The sequence below is a fragment of the Toxorhynchites rutilus genome, chromosome 3 (assembly GCF_029784135.1).
Source record: "Toxorhynchites rutilus septentrionalis strain SRP chromosome 3, ASM2978413v1, whole genome shotgun sequence".
Classification (NCBI taxonomy): domain Eukaryota; kingdom Metazoa; phylum Arthropoda; class Insecta; order Diptera; family Culicidae; genus Toxorhynchites; species Toxorhynchites rutilus.
The window spans coordinates 235,082,006-235,105,180 of NC_073746.1; the positions used below are offsets into that span (position 1 = coordinate 235,082,006).

The 23,175-nt window shown below is 37.7% G+C and overlaps 1 protein-coding gene across 6 annotated transcripts in view; it reads right to left on the reverse strand.

Moving 5' to 3' along the window:
* Window positions 1–23,175, reverse strand: part of LOC129780130 (uncharacterized protein ZK1073.1) — a 115,671-nt gene that overhangs the window by 26,069 nt on the left and 66,427 nt on the right. The window contains exon 1 of one of the 6 annotated variants that reach the window (XM_055788093.1): window positions 5,288–5,443. The exons of 4 other annotated variants lie outside the window; for them this stretch is intronic. The gene's annotated coding sequence lies outside the window, so the exon portion shown is untranslated. Of the gene's footprint in view, window positions 1–5,287; window positions 5,444–23,175 lie in introns of those variants that run through there. One more of the 6 variants, XM_055788094.1, reaches the window with a different exon arrangement.

The following is a 23,175-nucleotide window of genomic DNA, read 5'->3' on the forward strand; positions in this document are numbered from 1 at the left end:
CATTGATGAAATATTGTTAGGCTGATTCTTTCTGTGTATCCCTTGTATCTAATGGTGTGTTATAACATCGAAAGAATGGTAACCACGTAAAAACTGAAAATAAACTATAAATTATTACCATGTAGGATAACAACCAGTTTAATAATGGCGACACATTATTTCTCCCAGTATGTAATCCCTGGCTATAAGAACTCATTGCAGGAACCCAGTAACGGACTCTGAGACTGGTTTTACTCATAACTGCATGGCTAAATAATGGTTCAAGTTTTCAACTTATCAAATCTTTACGGAAAAATATTTCCTGTTATGTTATGATAACGAGTTTGATGCAGGTTCGACAATTTTGTGATTTTCTGGCATGCTCTACAATGTATAATGAAGCATACCGTCATCGAATAACATCAACATTTCTGGAAAGCTTCGTTTTATGTGGTGCAGAAGAATTGATCTCCAGGCCCTTTTTTAGGCATCACGAACAGACTTTTCTGGCATGACGCTAGCCTTTTTAGATAGTTCTAGCTGACCCGGCAAATTTCGATCCGCCCAAAATTTATTTTTCGTTATCACATTCACGTTTTCTTACTAAGCGCACGTTCATGGGTCCAATCGCAGAACTTTCATTCATTGATCTTCTAATCTACCTTTAAAATTACCTTTTACTAGAAAGTTCCTAGTACTTATACCATTATAATATCAGATTATTTTTAGACACAATTCTCGTTTAAGATTTTTCAACCACTTGCAAATAACATGTTTCTCCGTTACATGGAATAAATGTTTGATACAGAAAATATGATAGAATAAAAACAGCCCTAAATCGGACAATTCCTTTCTCGAGTTTTGCTCTTATCAACATATTCGGCGATCAATTTTTATTTATATAGATTAAAGAAGATATACAAGTGCGTTTTATTACATTAAAATCCATTTCCACTTTCGAACAAAGATCAATTTTGCTAGCGCAAACATCAAATTGACTAACAACGCTAGTCACTATGTAATTGTAGAACATATGCGAATTGAATTTTCCGAATTTTCCCATTTTCCTTCAGAGTTTTCCGAAATTTTTCGATTGTCATGTTTGGTTGGAATATGTTTGGTTGAAATATGTGTATTATTTTTCGGGTACCGGCCCATTTATCCCCTCTCCAGCTCACCACGCCCGTTCGAAATCGGGGAGTTCGTTCTAAACCACTCTGTAGATACACTGTATGATCTCAGCATCAGCCATCACACGGCAGACGCCTTCCTGAAGTTTGATTTCTCCGGCATCAGTAAGGGAGCCCTACGCAGTTGGCTATATCAAAATTAAGCAATGGTTCGTTTCTATGACATTTTCTGTAGATCTTCCATAGATTAACGATCCCGTCATTAAGCATGTACCGGATATGATACAAATACTATTTTTTAAGTATGGTAGGTCGGTATAATTCTCGTTGAGCATCGAAATGATCAACTCCACTCATGCCATAGTTCTACATTTTGCAAAAATGGGGTTGAGCTATTACATCTCTCTTTTTTCTGCTACATGTGCCTCCACGTGAGACAGCTCGACAGGTTCGATAAAATAATATCCTCAAAAAATCGTCTCCCAAAAAATGGTACAGCTTCTCAGAATTATCATGGAGTGAGTATTGCGTATCGACAAAAAATATCGTGCCATCCCATCGTATGGAATTTTATACGCTCAGATCAATCAAATTTCGTGTTGTTTACATATTTTTGTCGGATTTCACATATTAATATTAATATTAATATTAATATTAATATTAATATTAATATTAATATTATATTAATATATATATAATTATATTAATATATATTAATTAATATTAATATTAATATTAATATTAATATTAATATTAATATAAATTAATATTAATATTAATATTAATATTAATATTTTACACTTCACGTAGCGTTTCGTCACTAGATGCCGAAATTTTCACTCATTTTAGAGATAAATTGGTATGCTTACTTCTCCGTCTCAATTTGTCACAACTTTATACTATTCAAAATACTGATAAAATGGCAAAAACTGACATATGTTCTTACATACACATCGGTTTGAGATGTTATTTTTCTTATAGTGAGATATCAATGATGTTTAATATTGAAATTTTATTAAGTGCACAACTATGTTACCGCTGTTTGTCAATATATCGCTCCAGCAGTCAGAGCTAGATGATTTCGTTGTATCCGAAATGCCATGAACCAAGCTGAGACATCTGGTAAACAAATTATTAATAAATTATGGATTTTGTTTTGGCGTTATAAGTCTTTGATTGTGTGAAAAAGTAGCTGATTTCGTGCCAAATAGTCGTCAACAATGCGAAAAGTTTTAGTTTTCTTCTTTAAGGTTGTCTAAAGAAATTTGAAAAAATAAAAAAAGTCTTCATATTCCTGAAGTTCAGGCATTCAAGAAGTTACCCTAGGAAGGACTTTTCGAAAATCCCATTATTTATCGAGTTATACCCATTTTAATGACGGCGTATCTCATCTAGTATGGCCAAAAAAATTAACTTCAAACGCGTTTTTCTTGCAACTAGTTTTTTTCAACTGGCGCACACGATAGCTCAGGTTCTACTAAATCTATTTATGTCGATTTTATATGAATACAACCTGTATACATCTCTCTATCGCATGAAATAATAAAAAATCACATTTTTTAAGTTAACTATTTTTAAAAAATCGCAACGTAAAAACGCGGAAACGTGAAAAATCTTGTCAAAAAACTTGTTTTTAACTTGTCCGAGGTTCATGCGATAATAGCATCTTTTCTTATTCAGAATATGTTCGAATTTTTTGTTTCAGATAAGGGCTGGTATTTATACGCTATGACATAACTTTTTTGTGAACCCTCTCACGTCATCACCTTGTAACTATTCTAATTAAGAATATGTTTTTTCGTTCAACGTTTGTTTTATTGTTAATAGATAGACAAACTAATAATAGTATTAAATAATGCAATAGATAATAAAAATATCCTTCGTTTTATTTTTCGGAGCACGAAAATACGTCCAACGTCGTTCGTGCCTCTACATTAGAATACCCTATTGATTCAAATAAAACGACGGCTGAAGCGCGTCGGGATGTTCAAAATGTTCACGGTGATGCTGCTCTACGTCGTGTCGTGGTTCGTTTCTTCGCTCCAATGACGTTAATTTCGGTTGGTTTGATGTTCGCGTAAAATAAGGCAAAAGAAGGAAAAGGAAATTCCTGCTCCTGGTCCGGAGTAAAGACGGGAAGTTTGATCCCAGCTTGAATCCATCCATTACATCCAGTAAAGATGTGACCAATGAGCTTGATCGAGGGATACCATGAATCCTGGCAACCTTTTTTGTTGACATACTCAACGTTGGCTTTGGCTATTTTAATCTGAATATCAGTCCGGCTCTGTCGTTTTGTCATAACATAAATACGAGGCATCTACAAAAAATAAGGACGCATTTTTCCTGTCAAAGAATTATCTATGATGAATTAGGTATCACAAAAAGCATCGAATTTTACAAAAAAAATATTTTATCACAATCATGAGTGCTTAGTTGAGATTTCTATGCCAAATAATATGCCTTGTCTGTAGTCTGAGTAGTTGGTATGGTTTTCTGTGTTTGAGAATACGCGTGTATCAGTGCAAGTCGGAAGATGTTTTTTTTGTCGGAAATTTGCCGTTCGGAAGCTACATTTGGATATGTGTGGCGCTAATCACTCGGCCGCGAGATCCAATGAGCTTGAAAATTGAGAAATTTATTTTCATCGCAGTCCTCAGAAACGTAACAAATAACAAAACAAAAAATGGTTGACGATCTTCCAAGGATTAAAGTAGAGTAAACGGAGAGAAACGTTGGTTCGAGTAGTCTATCATACGTTTCCACTAGAATTCATAGTTGTTAGAGACCGGGCAGAAATATTTTAATATTATTATTCTTATGAAACGTTTGACGAAATGTTTCTCTATCTGTTGCTAGCTATATTGAACTCTAGACATTTCTTTTGCTTGTTTACATGAGACCCTCTTTTCGGCTTTTTCAGCAGTCCCTTTCATATTAATACTTTCATATCATTCCACAAAACAGGTTGAATAAAGTTGACTAAACACGTTAATCTTAACGTTGACTAAAATTGAGAAACTATGAGACTTAGCTAGAGTAATCATTCCACAGGCAACAATCAACCGTTGTCTTAATCTATATGCCCTGTCATCACAGAGCATCTTCAATTTTACTGTAGTTTCCAATTAATTTCAATTGCTTTTTCATTTAACCAATTTCCGTAGCCCTGGCGCATTGAACTTGCCATAACTGAACCAGAAGCGTTATTACAAAACAACGTCCATCGCCAGCGCTGAGAGTCAATTGAATGGCATGCTACAGAAGTTGAATTGCATTTATATTGATAGCAGTACAGATATCAGTTGGTACTAGTTGTATCTGCCGTAGATTTTTGTAACATACCAATGACATATTTCGTTGATTCGAACATATGTAGTGTAATAAATCCACAAAAATGAAAGTGTAGCTTCTCAATTCATGTATTCAGTTCGTCGGAAAACCATATACTAGACTAGAGATAATTGTTCAAGATTAATATAAAAAAAGTGGATTATCAGGTGGTTGAGTATGGTTTGATCACATTCTTATTGCAGTTTCAAACATATATGTTTCTGAGAATAACACTTTTTCGAATATGTTTCTTCAAATAGAACTTCTTTCTTATAAGCCTAATCTAAGTTGGACAATTCAATGCAGCGAATGTATTTAGCAATATCGAAAATAATCATGATTTCACTTATGCACATTCACTTTGCTGAAAATTCCCGTGAGAAAACAAAACAGTAGTCATGATATTCGAGGAGAGAAACATCAACATTTTCATCACTTAACGGTTACTGTTTGTTGAAGGACTTCCTGGAAGCACTTGACGCGCGAAGAAAAACATGTTTAAACTATTTTTGGAGCAAGATTACTGATAGCATTATTACAGCGTCTCAATCGTATATTAGTCTATTCATATTCATTTTTCCAGACCACTGAAGCAAAATCGAAACAAATCCAAATCCAATTGACAGCGCCTATTACACCGATCCTACCAATCAAAGCTTCACCAAGCATCCCAAATCCACCTAATCCCCCAACAATTTCGGTTGCTACGAGAGCTGTCTCTTGTGTGGAAGGTGGTGTTCGCCGCGGGGCTCCTATTAGCCGCGAATTCAGTTTAGGTGAAAATAATTTCCGCCGAATCCACCGATAAGAATACGCTTGAACTAATATTAGCCTAGTCGTATTACTTCCGACAATATCCGCCGGCCCAAGTGCGACTTCCGGGGGGGGGGGGGTGTTTTTTTTTGTTTGCACCCTGATTTAGAATTACACCAATTTCCCGAAATTTCACAGCCCGACAAACGAGAAAAGCGCGCGCCAGCGAGATTCCGGAACCACAGTCGAACACGAACTGAAGCGAAAATCAGCATCCGAGAGCATCCTCCTATCGGGGTAAAGATTGCAGCGTTATGTGCGCAGCCAGGCAGAAACAATTCTCTAACGAATCAATTAGTAAAGATTGATCCTATTCAAATGGTGAAAGGAACATGGAATGAGAGAGGAGCACTTGTTTCGATGAAATGGAATGAAATGTCGATGAAATTGGTTCGCCCTTTAATGGAGGTTGCCAATGAAATCTGTATAAAATGCATTGACTTAAGATAGTCTGAGTTCCGTTGCTAAATTGTTTTTTTTTATCAAAGCTCTAGTCACTGAACCAATAGTCGCCTTCGTCTTCGACAAACAATTTGAAACGTTAAATTGTTGAAATTCTCATCAAAATAAATCTCACACTTCAAAATAAATCAAAATATGCGTCGTAATGGAACATACGATCAGGAACTAGGTTTGAAGGTATTGAGGCACTTGAAAAATCGTTAATCAGTTAGTAGTTCAAAAGTTACAAGTTTTCAAAAATGAACGTATAGGGTATTTCAATACCCGCTACAAAAGTAGACCGATAGGGACAGCAAACGACGCCATATTTTTTCCCCGCTCTTTTGACATTTCTCTTCAGTAAGGTTTGCCATTTCATAATGGAAAGATATAGGATCCAACAACGAGTTGAGATTATTAAAATTTACTACGGAAATTCAGAGTCAATAGCCACAACTTTAAGAGCGCTAAGTCCAATTCATGGTCGTCACAATCGTCCTGCCAGATCAACAATGTGTAAAAGTGGAAAAAATTGAATCCACAGGCACAGTACAGTCGAGAATGTTGCTGCCGCTAGTTCATTAATTGAGAAAGACCCAAATCAGTCTCCCACGCTCATCTCTGTGATGTCGTTGTGGCGAATTTTGCGAAAAGATTTTCGCCTACATCCTTACAAGATCAAATTGACGCAAGAACTGAAGCCGCTTGACCACCATAAGCGTCGTATGTTCATGAATTGGGTTGAACAACAACTTGAAAATGATCCGGATTTTCATCGAAAAATCATCTTCAGCGATGAAGCTCATTTCTGGCTGAATGGCTTCGTCAATAAGCAAAATAAGCGTTATTGGTCAAGCAGCAATCCACACGTACTCCATGAGTCACCATTGCATCCCGAAAAAATCACGGTTTGGTGCGGTTTATGGTCCGGCGGCGTCATTGGGCCGTACTTCTTCCGTGATGGTCAAGACCGGCACGTTATTGTGATAACCGAATATTTTCGGCCCGAATTGGATGATATGGACTTGGACAATATGTGGTTTCAGCAGGACGGCGCCACAAGCCACACAGCGAGTTTAATAAACGATTTATTGAAAACCAAGTTTGGTGTGCGTGTTATCTCACGAAATGGCCCAGTCAATTGGCCGCCTCGGTCATGCGGTTTGACGCCGTTAGACTATTTCCTGTGGGGCTACGTCAAGTCTATAGTCTATGCCAATAAGTCAGCGACGATCGCTGAACTTCGTACGAATATCGAACGTGAAATTGCAGCAGTATCGGCCGATTTATGCTTGAAAACCCTCGAAAATTGGATTCAGCGTCTGGACTTCTGCAAGCAAGTTCGTGGTGGCCATGCAAAAGAAATCGAGTTCCATACATAATGGCATCAAATGCATTTTCACATGAATAAAGAATTTCATTGATATCCAAAACCATTTTTGTACTTTTGTAGCGCTCTTATTGAAAAACCCTTTATTTGCACACTAAGGGCAAAGTAAAACAATACGTGTGATTTTTTTTCTAAAAGAAATTAATAAGTATACGAGGTTTGAATAAAATCAGTGCTTTTTTGGTAGCCTAACCAATACGATTTACCTTTGTTTATCAATTTTGTTGTCACTTTTTTTTAAAGACAGATGATATATACGGGTTGTACCGATTATTATTGATATAAAAATTCATCTCAGATAGTTTTCTTCACAAGATGGCAAAATACCTATATGTTTTCTCTTCCCTAAACAGTCTCCTCGTGTGTTTTATTTTTTTTCCCGCACCAATGACATAACTTTGATCGTGGTATATTCGCATTCTACTTTCTATTCCAACCTAAAACATTGAATGAAAACATCTTCTTCTGCAAACTTCACTTGCATTGAAAATCTCTTTCTGTCGAGACCCAACCATGTAGTGTTTGCGAAAGTAATCCATTACGGTCGAACCGTTATCATTACGCCCAATAAAAGCCCTCAATTTTTCCTTATAATTACCTTAAAAGATGAAGCGTAAAACAAAAACAGGTGATGGCACGGAAAAACGAATATCTCCACCCCTGTTAGGTTTTGCCTTGCGACAAGGTGAGTTAATGACCATACCCGCTGGGAAAATGAGCCACAATCTTCACTAATGGTTTGACTAGATAAATGCTCGTCTCTTCTTACGAGCCGCTGCCACTGTCCGAAAGGCAATGAGAATCATATAATCTTCTTGCCTGGGAAAGAGAAAAGAAATAGGACCTGAGTGATCGGATGATTGGCCCGGTCCGATGCTATCCAGTGGGTCCAGTGGAAATCTTTATTGATGTTTGTTGATGTTGTTTGTGGAGCGGGCCTGTTTTTCTTTTTTTTTTCCTTTATTTATTTAATTAGGCTCAAGTAGATAAAGAGCCATCATCAAGCAGTACATTTTTAAACTATTTGAATATATTATAACTACATGATCATTATCTTAAGTCTAATTAACTAAAACTACAGAACAATATTAAAAATATATAATTTATTCCTTCGTTGCCTCGACGGTATTATCCTTGTCTGGAACAAGAACTGTTTTCTCTGAGTTTTTATTTGTTGACGAACAATGCGGTTTAAGTGTGGAGCCACCCAACACTCAAGTTTTACCCCACAAATATCGATAACCACAGCCACATGTCCTCGCTTACCACCTCATTACTATCCATCATAGTCATTCGATGTGCGACTCGGAATTCGACCAACCATAACTGCCACTTCATTTTACATCTTCGACGCAATTCGCAATCATGATGGAATAAATTTTTATATTCATCTCTAGGCGGCATCTGTCACTGCTGTCCGATTTGGTTCCCACTTCAGAAGATGCTTGCGTACTGCGCTGGCAGGACCAGGGGGAAATGAGCGACCGATGCGATGGATAATAAATTGGATTTCTGGATTTCCATCGCCCCAATAGTCGTCCATTATTTTCGCAATGTCACACACGATGGGGAAATGAAGCTGGCCTCGACAGCCAATATGGATTTGAGTAATATTACATGCGCTGATCATCATTTCATTTATAGTTGAATAACTTCTAGTATATGACATTAGGACAATAATATAAAGTTAGTCGATTCAATATAAGTTGACACGCATATTCGTCATAGAGTTTATTATTCAGTAAATAAAAAAGAGAATTACGGCTCCGAAATTGAAAGCATCGAGAATAATTCGATTCGAGCTGCAGCTTTTGAGTACGTTACTCGAAACGATGTATTCGTAGGTAGCCCTTAAACAATTTTTTAAGGAACGAAAAGCCAGCAAAAAACACTTAATTCAACTAGACCAGCTATACTCAACCTGTGGCCCGCGGGCCGCATGCGGCCCACCGGGCTCTTTTGGTTGGCCCATCTGATCCGTTACCATTAAGTAATATTAGTAGATCAAATATTTATTTAATATATTTGATCCGGGCTAATCTTGTTGACGTTAGTGAATGAATATGAAATTATTACCTACTAGCTGACCCGGCAACCTTCGTCGCGCCCACAATTGATTTTCTGATTTATATAATTTCGAACACTCACGTTCCCCGAAAATTATTTCTCTGTGCTCGATCTATATTCGCAGCATATAACTTCTTTTTTGACATATACATTTGATGCAGACTGAGACACTTCAATCCTGATACTGACTGTTCAAATCCGTTGCTCCGTTCTTGAGTTAAATCGCGAGGAACGGACACCAAATCATTTTTATTTATATAGATTATTTGACATACAACTATGTTTATCATTGCTATCAAATCAGAAAGCACGTCACATTTTTATGAAATAGTTTTAACGTTAATAATTATTTTAGCTCTGAACGGATTTTGATGATTTGCATTCCTATCGAATCGGAAATTCTCTATTTTTTCCGGAACGTAATACATTACGGTCACCTAACCCATATACGTTTAAAGTTTAACGAAAATTGTACACAATACACTTTTTCCTATCATGTTCCAGTGGTCGTGGTGCAGCATTTAAATATCACTGCAAATCGGATGAGCATAAATCTGTCATTCGAAATGCAAATGCAGTATTCGTTCTAAGGACAATGTGGATAGACAAAACATTGCAATCTAAGCTCCACCGTATTCTGTTAATTGAGTGAACAAGCCATTCGCGAATTCAAATTACAGTATTCACAAATTATCAGCCATCTTACTAGCGACCAGACAGCAGGGAGGCTTTCGAAATGATTTTTCTTAAGGCCGAGTGTTAAGTTTACTTTTTCAAGTTGAATTTTTTCAAGCTAGAGGCGAATGAACTGATGAATTTTAAAGCCTCTATAATTTGAAACAACGACATCATCAAAGTCATCTCGCTCCAACTATCAAACAGCAGTCTTTCTCAATGCTGATGTCACACAGCGGTTTTGCTCGATTGAAGGAAGAATGAAAGATAGATATCGCTCAGTATGATGCCGTTTTGTTCGGGGGGGACACAACGTCGATTTGTACGCCGTCTGGTGAGAAGTGCCTCTGTTTTTTTCGAATCCCATTTGAACATTTGAATCTGTACTGGGGTGTAGGTTTAAAATTTCTAAAACCAGAACGTTACATTTAGGGAGCAACGCACAAAACCGTTAATACTTTTTTGTCGGTTGAACGGATTCGCCTGATAACCACTTCATTCGAAGAATCGAATGTCTACGAGTTACGAGGGCAGTCCAAAGTACTACAAAAAAAAAACAAAAATTTTGGAAAAGTGACGGTTTATTTCTCAACATAGTCTCCTTTTAGCTCGATACACTTGAAAAAAGTTACACGGGGCCAAATCTGGAGAATACGGAGAATACGGGCAGCAGTTCGTAGTGCAATTCGACCAATTTGGCCGTGGCGACGGCGAAATTTCCACGGTCGAAACAAAACTACGAGTCCGATTCGGCTGAAATTTGGACAGTAGCCGTTTACGAGAATGTACTACACGATAAGTAATCTCTCTTGCGATACTGACACCATCGGGTGAAGAGCTAAGTACTTATCGGACTCGTGTATGCTGGTTGCTTAATGACCCAAAAGTTTGTTACAATAGAACTATTTAAATCACCAAAATCCATAAATATGAGTCCTTCGTAGTCGCCCTCGTGTATGCTGGTTACTTAATGACCCAAAAGTTTGTTACAATAGAACTATTTAAATCACCAAAATCCATAAATATGAGTCCTTCGTAGTCGAGATTTGTTGATGCATGTCGTTGACTATCAGTGAATGTTCTCTATATATTGTGCTCGATCTGACCAATCTTTCAATTTTGATACTGTGTTGAAAAATCTTTTAACTGCAGAATGCATCTTCAGAATATGCAAGAAACAATCATAGTGTAGAGCAAAATTAAAGCAGAAAAGAAATTCCAATTTCCTGTTGCCGTTCTACGTCTTCTGAGATGCTTAATTCTGCGTTAAAGATGTAATTTTGCTAAGAGATACTGAAAAACTACCTGGAAATTCAAGAAGATCAGTATTTCAGTTTCAGTTCTCCAGACAGCGAGCAATCAACAGTACATTTCAATGCTTGGAATCAATTTGACAATCTTCTCAAATTGCTTCGCGAAAAGTTCGCGCTCTTCACTCAGTGAAAGCATTTATTTATCGGCCCTTGTCATTGCTATCAAATATTGTATATATCAATTTTTTTTTATTAATAAATTACTTTGATGTTTCAACTCTCCGGCAATGATTTTGTAGTTCTAAGTTAAAAATGCGGTCGTGGCTCGTGGTCGTGGAGATCATTCTTCTTTATTTATTTATTTGCGGTCCACGAGACAATAATAATACGTGTTTGTGGCCCCTATGAAAAAAAGGTTGAGTACCGCTGAACTAGACGAATCGAAATGTAGCCTGGAGTTGACGATAGTCTCAGCCTCTAGATTTACCGCCTCCTCAATTGGTCGATCGGATTATATGGATGATCTGTAATCACTGAAATGATTCTCTGCACCTCTGCGCTTCCATATGAGGTGCTGACGTGAAATTGAAAGACCTGGTTGCCTTACTGTTCGTGAAATAATAACCTGCCTATATATGTATATATATATATATATATATATATATATATATATATATATATATATATATATATATATATATATATATATATATATATATATATATATATATATATATATATATATATATGTGTATATGTATATATATATATATATATATATATGTATATATATATATATATATATATATATATATATATATATATATAAATGGATTTCTATGTGTCTGTCTCATTCTTATGGATTCGGAAACTACTGAATCGATCGACATGAAAATTGGTATGTAGGGGTTTTGGGGCCGGGGAAAGTTTTCATGATAGTTTGAGACTTCTCCCCCCTGAAACACAAATTTCTGCATTACTCGAGAATTAATCAAGCAAACGAAACCAAATTTGGCATGTTCAGTTTTAGGGTGTAATAAATGTTTCTATGGTGGTTAGACACTCCACCTCCCTCTCTAAGAGCTCCCCCTGCCATGCAAATAGGACACAAATTTTTGGATTACTCGAGAACTAATCGAGTAAATGAAACGAAATTTGGCATGTGAAGGTTTTAGGGTTGCAATAAATGATTCTATGGTGGCTAGATACTCCTCCCCCCTCTCTTAGGGGGGCTGCCATACAAATGAAACACAAATCTCTGCATTACGAGAATTGATCAAGCGAACGAAACCAAATTAGGTATATGGAGGCTTAAGGGTACAATAAATATTTTCACGGCGGTGAGATACTCCTTCCCCCTCTCTAAAGGGGAGCTGCCATACAAATGAAAGACAAATTTCTGCATAACTCGGAAACAAATCAAGGTAATGAAGCCGAATTTGGCATGAGAAGATTTCAGGGGACACAAAACGTTTCTATGGTGAATAGACACTCCTCCCATCTCTCTGAGGGGGGAGGGGAGGGGGAACAATTTTATTCGAAAACCCCGATTTCCTTTCCTCCCCCCTTGGGTGATTTTTCGATTTTCGAACTCAAACTTTGACCGCTTTGCGCCACTCTCCCTTAAGTCCGATTGAGCCGATATTTGGCATAGAATGTTTTTTCGAGGTGGTAAACATTTTGTGTAGGGTAATTTTTTGAAATTTTAGGGTCTATTTTTTCCCATACATTTGGCACCCTAATGTACGTCGTTCAGAAGTTTCTAAGTTATCCAAATGGCGAGGATAAAAGAATATGAAGATTTCTATCATAATAAAACATGTATGAAAAAAACAGTTTTTTTTCGGAAACGATAACAGATATGAACAGTTATGCAATCGAACGGTGCGGTATCAATTATTGATCGATAAAAAAGATCGAGAAAAATTTCAACAAAGTTGCAACATTTTGTGTTACTGTCGATACCATTTTTTAGCATAATCTTGGTGCCAATTTTCAACTTGATATTATAATAACTGAAACACATTTAGTTCTCAATATCCGATAATTAATATTTTAGAAATAAACAAACAATATATTTTTGCAATATGATGAAACGTTGAAAGGAACTGAACACCATTCACCCAAATGAACCCTTTTGTAACCCCTTGTAATGTAAGCCCTTTATGTTATGGAAGATTCACCAAAATAGATAATATTTTTTTGCATAATCTCCTGATGCTAAATAAAATCAGTTCAATACAGCATGAATGAGAAACTCATTTGTAAAAGAGAGAATAATTCCCTGAAATTATTGAATTTAGATATGTATCATATTCCCGGCTAAATATACTAAACGAAACAGAACTCATGTTTAAAGAAGGATACATTTATATACAATTTTACATTTCGTTTCCTTTTCAATTCTCTTGAAATTTCCAAAACATTATGTAAAGAACACGATTTCATTAAATAATTTTTTTTTTCCCAAAATATATTTTTTATTAAGGCACATGTGGCGTTAGCCTGACGGGGCCGGGAGTCCAATATTTTGACAATTTTTGTCTTACAACTATGTTAGTAATATGTAACCGATTACTCGCGGTTGGCTCGAGGTTAGTATTACAAGTGTTCTCATAATTGGTATGTTGCAGTCTTCGATGCTCTGTACGTGTGCCCGACACGGGATACTTCCTATTGGGATGCAGCTGACCATTAATCAGCAACGCCCCCCTAGTCTGTACCCCATATCTAGCGTGGTGCGTCTTCTCGACTCGAGGAATCCAGGATAGAATGGTCACTAGCCGGCGCAATCATCAGCTCGTGTAGAGTTGTCATGAGCTGTACAACCTTTGGCTCTTGTTGAATGATCAGTGGACTGCACAACCTTTGGCCCGTGTATCTGTAAAGAGTGTGTGTATGTATTGCCTCGACTAAGTAAAAGTTTATCGTTTGGATAGGAGGGATATGAAACGGGGACACTACGAAGGAAACATCATTAAACGTTGACATCGGCGTTTCTGAGGAACCGGTATAGATGAAGCAGATGATCAGGATCCCGGCTACCTAAGATATCCAGGACGGGGATATCCGATTGTCTGCCTTTTACTCTCAGTGCTCTAGAGAGCTGAGAGCGAGCAGCATGGAACCGGATACATGACCAGACAACATGCTCGATGTCGTGGTAGCCATCGCCACAATCACAAAGATTGTTTGCTGCGAGCCCAATGCGATAGAGATGCGCGTTTAGGTTGTAGTGATTGGACATAAGCCGAGATATCACGCGAATGAAATCACGACCTACATTCAATCCCTTGAACCATGCACTCGTCGAGACCTTAGGGATAATCGTGTGTAACCAACGACCGAACTCATCACCACTCCACATGCGCTGCCAACTTACGAGCGTATACTGACGAGGAATGTGGAAAAATTCATTATAAGCAATTTGCCTTTCAAAAAGTGTGCCTTCTAAAGCGCCCACCTTAGCTAGCGAGTCCGCTTTCTCATTCCCCGGAATCGAGCAATGAGAGGGAACCCATGCTAAGGTAATCTTGAATAATTTTTCGACCAAAACACTCAATAGATGTCTTATTCTTGTTAGGAAATAAGATGAGCGTTTATCAACTTTCATTGAGTGGATTGCCTCTATTGAGCTGAGACTGTCTGAAAAAATAAAATAATGGTCGATGGGCAGTGTTTCAATGATCCCTAGAGCATAGTATATCGCACCCATTTCTGCGACATACACGGAACAAGGATCTTTGAGTTTGAAAGAGGCACTGGAATTTCCATTGAAGATGCCGAAGCCAGTGGACCCGTTTATGTATGAACCGTCAGTAAGGAACATTTTATCAGATCCAACTTTCCCATATTTTTCCGAAAATATCGACGGAATAACATTGGATTCCATGGATTTTTTGTCGCATGGACAGATAAAAAATGACAGAGGAATTGCAAAAGTATGGGAAGCAAACTTGGTTGGAGATGCCTGGTGAAGGGTGCACGTCGTGGGTAAGGTACTCATGGTATAAAGACATAAAACTTGACTGAGGAGTCAGTTGTAGTAGATTTTCGAAGTTATCAATTCATGATCTTGCAACGGATGAGAAATCTGTAGGATAATTCTGTGAACCGAAGAGTAAGCGGGGGTACTCCTGCCAAAACTTCGAGACTCATCGTATGAGTCGAATGCAAACACCCCATGGCTATACGCAAGCAACGATATTGTATCCTCTCCAGCTTGAGAATATGAATCCTGGCAGCTGATCGGAAGCAAAAACTGCCATATTCTAACACTGACAATATCGTTGTTTTGTACAACTGAATGAGGTCTCCTGGATGGGCACCCCACCATGTTCCGGTTATTGTTTGGAGAAAATTGATTCTTTGCTGGCATTTCTGTTTCAAATACGCAATGTGTCTCCCCCAGGTACATTTAGAATCAAAATATACACCCAGGTATTTGAAAAACATAGAGTGTTGGATCGTTTTGCCGGATAGGTAAAGCTGGAATTGGGCGGGTTCGTGCTTCCTAGAAAAAACGACCATTTCAGTTTTCTCCGTAGAGAATTCGATACCCAGCTTGAGGGCCCACGTGAACAGATTGTTCATGGTATCTTGCAACGACTTTTGCAGAGCGACGGGATTAGTATCCGTGATGGAAATAACTCCATCGTCTGCAAGTTGTCTCAGCGTGCAGTCTCTAGTTAGACAATCATCCATATCATTGACGTAAAAACTGTACAAGAGGGGGCTTAGGCAGGAGCCTTGCTTTAAATAATTAAATAATGTTAAGGTTAACACATTGGGCCCCGGACTATTCTTGCAGCGCATTCCATTCAGTCCGCATCAAGAGTATTTGCACAATATCAGTGTCGGTCCCCGCTCCTAAAAACATTTACTTTATGAAAATAAAATAGTTAGAAATTCCAAGAGAAAGTAGTCACACATCGTAAAATATTCTAAAACAAACCATATTATTTTTTGTTTCCTTATTTTGTAACTGGCAGTCCCAGTGATAAGCGTTTTTCTAACGAAAAGTACAATGTCAGTCCCTAGGGATCGACACGGAACTCAACGTGGTAAGAACTATTTTTGTTACGAACGAATTTTGATGATTTGTATAAAAATCGAATAGGAAATTTTCCAATATTTGTTTGATTACATTATGGTTAATGATTTGATACATTATGGTTCTCTAATCCGTAAACGGTTAAATTAACGAAAACTGGAAACATTCCCATTTTCCCATAAATTTTTTCTGCCCATTTGTGTGCTCAGCTATTTGTACCATCAACAACAAACAACTAATACATCGACGAGGCCCAATATATAATATATATCACTGCAAATCAGACGAGCGTAAATCACTCGCTCGAAATCCAAATGCAGCGATCGTTCTACGTAGACTTTCCGAGATCTCGCACAGCACGCAAAAGAGACAGTGTGCTTTGCGTTATCCAGTCTCGCATCTCACAAAGTCATTGGGAGCTGTCTGCAACAAATGAGCGAGGCAGAAGGCAGCCGAGCGAGCAGATCTCCTGTGTGCGCTTAAATTTCGAGAAACGAATATCGATTTTCTCTTCCTCACAACCCTTCCATGTGCAAGCGATGATACCGGGCTTTAGCACGCGAGCTTGGGGTTGACTCTTTCTCTTCTCTTACGTAAAATTTTGTGATGTGTTCAGGAAGGTCTCGTCGCGTTTCGATGCGAACGATGCACTGTGTTGTGTACACGAAGAGATGCTCGTGCGTTAGTGCTCGCGAGACTTTCTCGTGTAACTGCCTCAAAGTGACATTTGGTCAGGCCTTCTCAGATCTCGCACAGCACGTAGAAGAGACCATGTGCTTTGCCCTATCCAGCCTCATATTTCACACAATCATTGCGAGCTGTGTGCAACAAATGAATGAATTGATTGGATGATTTTAGCAGCCATAGCTATGTGAAACAGTTCTTCAGCACTAATTTTTCTGCGTGCCATTTTACGAAGATTAAAATTTTAACACCAGAAGCACAACCCTGACAGCACCAAATGTCACTTTAAGGCAGGTACACGAGAAAGTCTCGCAAGCTCCAACATATGTACATCGCTCTTTTTGATGTGCTACAAAATATTCTTGGGCGCATCTCAATATTTTACGAAAGAGAAGGAGCCGAATCCAGGCTCGTGTGCTAGATCCCGGTCTCATCGCTTGCACATGAAGGGGGTTATGAGGAGGAGAAATTAATACTCGTCTCTCGAAATTCAGACGCGCGCGCACAAGAAGTCTGAACACATCTCAATATTTTACGAAAGTTCACTACTTTATTTGGCAATAAGGCTACGAATCTCGATGTATGGCCAGCTTGTGTATCGTTCTCGCGAGAGCAAGAATGAATCACGAATCAGCTATTTTCAGTTATTTCTAAGAACAACGGAAACTATCGACTCTATTCAAATCAAATCACTTACACCCCTTTCATTCTAAGCCCCTCAAATAATAAAAAAAACAATTGATTTTTATATTTTAGGGAGAGAACTTGTGTAATTTTAGAAGTGTGTTCGGACTCGTTGATAAATTTTTCGTATCAATCATTGAATTTTTTCGTTAATTGAAGCTTTACTTCCTGTTGAAAGAAGCGCAATGTGGCGCATTTGAAGCCGGATGTGAAGAAGGTATTTACTAGCGGTGAAAACTGAAAAAACTAAAGGTGAAGATGTGTTTCGCAGTGGTTGTTGTGGTCGCACACATAATTTGTGGATTATTACTTTGTGAAATTATGTTCTTATATTTGCCTACCAGAAGCTTTAACATTGCATTTTAGCAATACACCGGGTTTTTTATAAACACAAAACTATTGTTTAATGAAATATGACAAGATCAATTAAGCTTGATCACGGGCTTCGAACTCATGGTGGGACTGTTATTCCTAGAATATCAACACAGAACAATTGAATTTGATGTTGTTTTTCCAAATACTGGTTACAAACAATATTTTATTTTGTTTTTCGAAATATTATGCATGTAAACATCGTTTTATGAAAAAAAGAGAAATTTTTCTAAAAGTCACATGTGAGAACCATTCGTAAAACGACATATTAATAACATAAAAAATAAACACAATTGGTACCGTAGCAAGTAGCATCGTTATGTAGTATATGATAGTGATATCGCTTGTGAATCACACAGTCGTGTAAGCGCAGTGAATGATCTGCAACACCTTTGCAGAATGTAAATCTCATTGTAATTAGACATTCACTAACAAGGTGTACACGTTTTCTGTTGAACTATTTTTTATTTTTTTGAGAATCAGTTAGTTTTTTTATCCCTTTTGTTTATTTATTTAGACTCATTAGCATTTTAGCTATAACAGAGCCGGATTTTAATCGTGTACATGTTACATATTCAGTCGTATCTATAAATAGCACATTACACAGTTGCCATATTAGGCGTAAAAGTATTCCTTCTTTTCTTCCATTGTCCAGTTAGACCGGACACCGGAGATAGTTGATATGATCATTGATATGTTATTAATAGAACAAAAACCCGATGTTTGTTGCAGAGCATAGGAATTGTATGGATGAATCGCTCATATTTCGATCCATCGATGATGATTGCTGCATGGACGTAGTTATTCTGTAATAACACAAAGATGGGTCCTGAGTTTTGAACTTACGATCGATCGCTTGCTAAGCGAATTAGTTTTTTCGTCCAAACCAGAAATTTTCAACACTTGGAACAATATTTTTCATGTGTTTTTCCAGAGGATGATGGATAAAAACATCATTTTATGAAGAAAAATGAAAATTGTCGAAAAGTAACATGGGAAAACTATGCGTAGAACGGCAGTAACGCTGTTAAAGATACTAAAAAAAAACTATATAATTACCTCAGTTCCAGTGTGACAGCAAACAATCAAAAGTACACGTTAATGGGGTGGCTGAGAATTAATTTGACAATTACCTCATAAGACTTTTATTGCTTTCCGAATCATTCACGCCCCTACGGGCAAGCATTCTTACCTTTGTCAGTGCTATCAAATATTTGTACTCAAAGGGTCATTCAAATAGTTCAGTTTTTTAGTGTTTATTCTCCCCGGCAATCATTTCGTAGTGTTTTCGGTCGTGTTTTGGTCACCAATTCTTCTATATGAAAATCAAATAATATCATACAAATATTCTGAATCCTGTGTTAATACATAAATTACCAAGGCGGAAGGAGCCGATCTGGCGTGGAGGTAACATCCATACTTCTCACGCTCAAGATCACGAGTTCAATTCTCACTCCCGACATTCTTCCAAAATAGAAGGTAAAAGTGACGAACCAGCCAGAAGCGTTGAAAGTCACTATAATACAGAAAAAAAAACCAAGGCGGAAGGGAAATAAAGCGGTAGTGATTATTATTATTATTATCTTCTGCATGAGATTTCTTCTAAAAAACGTGCGGGAATCGATGCGGTATGATTGTAACTCAATCTAGTTACGACGTGATAATAGCATTATCAATACTAAATGAACTGATAAATTATTCCATTAACCCATAATGTTCACCCTACTTAGTTAATTGAGGTGAGTGTATCACCGCATAACCCATTGCCGTCATATACACCACTATTTGGGTTCATGTAAACATCATTTGGACGTGTATTGTACCACCAGAGATGTAAAATGGTTATAGTAGGATAATGATTGGATTATCGAGAAATTCCATACTAATACAGTCAAAATAATGCTCAAATGCTGTCAACATACCGAAGTTGCAGAAACAAAGAAATATACAAGCATTCTCTCTGAAAGGAAGGGATAGTTGTTCCCCGTCTTGTATTATTTCCGAGGATTGGGAGTTAATTTCTTAGTATTTTACATAATTAATCCATGCAACGTGATAGTTTGTCTTGCGAAAGAGCGAAAATGCATCAGTCACTTTGAAAAGTTGCTATTGTAATATTACAATCTTCAAGTTCCTAAATACGAGGGTGTTTGCATACATAAGATAATGCGCAGTTGATCTCTTATCAACTGATTCGATCCATTTTAACAATATACACACTTCTTTAGTTTTCTGTTCTGTTCCATATACAAAAACATAACTCGGCTACCTGATTCTGTTCATGGAATGCAACCCCTTTTTTCTTCACCGGTTATTGACATCTTTACCACCCACACACCCCATCCCGTCCCATCCTAGCACTCCTGCAGCAATAAGAGAGCAGAGACAGTGAGAAAGCTTGTTGCTGCAGCGGAAAAGAATATCATTCATCACCTAAAACAAGAGCAAATGAATCGTACAACTACACATGCAGAGTATGATGCTAAACTCGTCGGATTGCTGGAAGAATGAATATTGACAAAACGAAGATTTATTACCAAAACATTGTTTTTTTTTGTAACTTTCAATTGTATTGCATTCTTCATTAATCATGTCCCTCAAGTTTGTCAATCGATTAGTGTAAGCAACGCGGTTTGAAAATGATGATCTGTGTGATACGAACGTAGCGTTGTGGTTCACGGCAGCTCATGGTCACGAATTTCCATCAGCTGTTGGAGGGATAACAACGTTATGTCTAAATTTCCGCCATTGTCCACCAAATTGCCAATTATTTCACCATGATTTAACCAATTCCAAGGGTTGGCCGGAAACTGATTGACTCATTTTTCAGCACACGGTGTTTTCATTTTCCGTAACGGAAAATAGCCTACCGTCATTATTCCCCGAGGGTCAGTTGCTGCCTAATTTGAAACCCATCACAATGCAAGCGGAGCAAACCCCTTTCCGGGGTACATGTGGCTGTGGGTGTGTGTTTCCGCTTTCGGTGCTCCACAGAAGCTTGTAAACTTTGTGACAGATTGCAACTCCACCCTCACTCTCTTTCTCTGTTTCTGTGTTCTGTCCGAAGCAGAAAAAAGGGTTGAGCGATGATTGGAGAAACACATTTACGTCACAGCTTCCCGGAGACGTATTCTGCCATCCACTGTGGAGATACAGGAGAGCACTTACGTAATGCTTAGTAAGTATCGGTTTACCTCGCTTGCATCCTGCATTCAGAATTGTTGCCAGCTGGTGAGGATGAAAACATCATAGTGAATTGTTCCAAAACTCGTAGAAACTAGGTTTCTCATAGAACATTCAAACTTAAATTGAAATTTTATGATTATAGGTTCTATTTGAGTTTTATGATCAATCTAGTCCCACGCGTTAGATACTATAAGTAATAACGGAACCATTGAGATCGGGTTCGTACAATACATTCGAGAGTTCCAGCAACGATAATTTCTGAGAACACAGGATTATTTATTTCAACTGATTCGGCGTTCATTCAACATTCGAGAAGGACATTAGAGTGGCTCAGGGGATCTTGGTAAATTGGTTGGGTGTCCACTCACTAGCGAATGATTGTGAGTTCAACACGCAACAACAATCCAAAAATTCGTAGCCAAAATGGCTATGTGTCTGCTGACCAAGTGAATTCCAGGATCTTTCATTGATCGAATGGCTTTTTTTTCAATGCTAGAGCCAAATGAACTTTTCGATTTCAAGCCTCTATAATAGAAAAAAATCAATCAATCAATCTACATCCACGCACGCTCTGCTGCCTGCAACAAGAAATAACGGACTATTTGTGCTACTAATAATACAACATATCAACCGTTCTGCAGTTCGATCCTACTGAACGGTGTAACCGAAGGAATACTCTCACGTTGAAAAGGCGATAGTGTGTAGATTACTTTGGACACGTAACACGTAAATACAGTCTGTCGCAAAATTGAGTATACAACTCGTGCTGGTTAGGCTCCTTAGGTATGTTTACATATGCCTTAGCAAACTGTGGTGGTTTTTTCATATTCACGTTTGAGTTGAACTAATTTTCACGGCCAACACGACGTCTCTGGTTGTTCCTGTATGCTGATCTCCGGATAGTGTCTGAACAGACAGGTCTCCCAATCAGTGCCACAGATTATTAAAATTTATTCACGAATGAAGGAATCAGATTTTTCCCAGTATCGGATGAATTCTCTTCTATTGAAACTCAACACCATATCTGCCATAATGAGTATAACACAAGAGTCGAGACGCGTGAACTTTGTCTGGTATATTGATCGAAAACAGCATGAACGAATTTCGAAATGCCTACATTCGGGCACTTTCATTACTGTCAATATTTTCAGGTGATTATCACGTACGTTAAGTTGATCTTCATCGCTTGCAGTAAATTTTTATTGAAAACGTGTCACCCATTGCACATATAAATGGTGGTGTATGCCATTTCCGAGCAATCGTAAGTAGATTTAGAAAACGTTGCAAGAGTTATTCTATACATTCCATTGCCGAAGTCGTCATAAACAAGAATTTTGTGTGATGAATTGCCATCCTTTACCATTAATCGATTGCACTCTCAATTGGTGACGTAAATGCTCTGATTTTCACTAACACGCAATGATCTACATTTTCGACCTTACGAATACCATGACGAAAAGGAAGATGCAAATGAAAAATGAACTTCATGGCAAGCTGATGTTGATGTTCATTCCACTGGGGTTAATTGATAGTGTTGTTTCATATTTATCGACTCTCGCTTGAGCAGTAGATTATCAATACAAGGAAGGCAGAAATTCGCCGAATTTGAATATCGTGAACGTGAATATTTTCAGCACTGCTCCCAATGATGCCGGCCACTGCGGTAGTCAATTTAGGAATGTTTGTTTTAGGGTTCTTTCACAATGTTCGAATAATTACCCGTCCATCATCAGAATATAGGATCCGTTTGCGTTCTCTACCGGGAGATTTACCATGGTTCCTTCGTATTTCCACTTGTTTATGATTTTCTTCACTGCAGAGTGGGTTTTTCTGACAGCAGGTGCTATTTCCTGCAATGTCTTTCCACGACAATTCATACTTATTATCATTGTATGTGTAAATCTATTTATTTCCTCTAACTTGCCATTTGATAAAAAATCAAACATCAGTAAAAAACAAAAACTAACACTACCCAAGCAATGGTTAAGTGTTGACACCAATTACTGATAAATAAAAGTACGCTAATTCGCGAAGAAACATACTTACAAGACTAATATGTTCGGAGAAATTTAAGGTGTACACTCAATTTTGCGGTGCCTAGAATAGAGATTGTTT